This window comes from Meyerozyma guilliermondii, genomic scaffold (genome assembly GCF_000149425.1).
Source record: "Meyerozyma guilliermondii ATCC 6260 scaffold_8 genomic scaffold, whole genome shotgun sequence".
In the NCBI taxonomy this organism is placed as follows: domain Eukaryota; kingdom Fungi; phylum Ascomycota; class Pichiomycetes; order Serinales; family Debaryomycetaceae; genus Meyerozyma; species Meyerozyma guilliermondii.
In genome coordinates, this window is record NW_001809793.1 from 1 (window position 1) to 1,005 (window position 1,005).

A 1,005-nucleotide genomic window follows, 5' to 3' on the forward strand; every position below is an offset into this window, starting at 1 on the left:
CACCAGTACACCAGTACACCAGTACACCAGTACACCAGTATCACCAGCTACACCAGTACACCAGTCACACCAGTACACCAGTACACCAAGTACACCAGTACACCCAGTACACCAGTACACCAGTACACCAGTACACCTAGTACACCATGTACACCAGTACACCAGTACACCAGTACACCAGTACACCAGTACACCAGTACACCAGTACACCAGTACACCAGTACACCAGTACACCAGTACACCAGTACACCAGTACACCAGTACACCAGTACACGCAGTACACCAGTACACCAGTACACCAGTACACCGGCATTACGCTTCTGCATCGGATATAACGTACGTCTTCTGATTTCCGGTCCGTCCATGCATTGCCTCACTTTCGCAGCTACGCGCCACGCACGAAACATACGCCAATTGCGTTCAAGAAGCATAAATTTGGACAGACTTTTTTGGGGGCGATGTTGCACGTGCGGATAGCGACAACTTAAAGGGTGGGAAAAGACGATTATTTGTGTTCTTTTTGTGGTTCCGTAGTGTTTTTGGTTGTGGAGTTCTCGTCAAAAAAACGAATTACTTTAAGGGATTCCTGCAGGTAACCCGTGCATTTTTTTCGAGGGCGAGGGTGCATACACCCAAACCGAGGGGCGTGTTTGTTGGGGATAGTATGCAGGCTTGAATGTGGAGCCGATGTTATATTGCCGTACGGATGTCCCGATAGTATATCATCACGACATTTTATGACAACTCGAGCGCAGGTCCCCCCATCGTTAACGTTACGACAGATTACATTTACCGTGTATCACTCAATTTACCGCGTCATCATCCCAATTGAGAGCGTCCTCATGCTAGTTACGGCGATTACCAATGTATGTCGTATCACGTATTTGTCAATGTTGATCCTTATTTAATGATTCCTTTATTTATTTAGAGAGTTAATTAATTATGAGTATGTAGATTTTTAGTACGACCATGAACAATTCTTGGATAAGCGCAAAAACTTGAGGA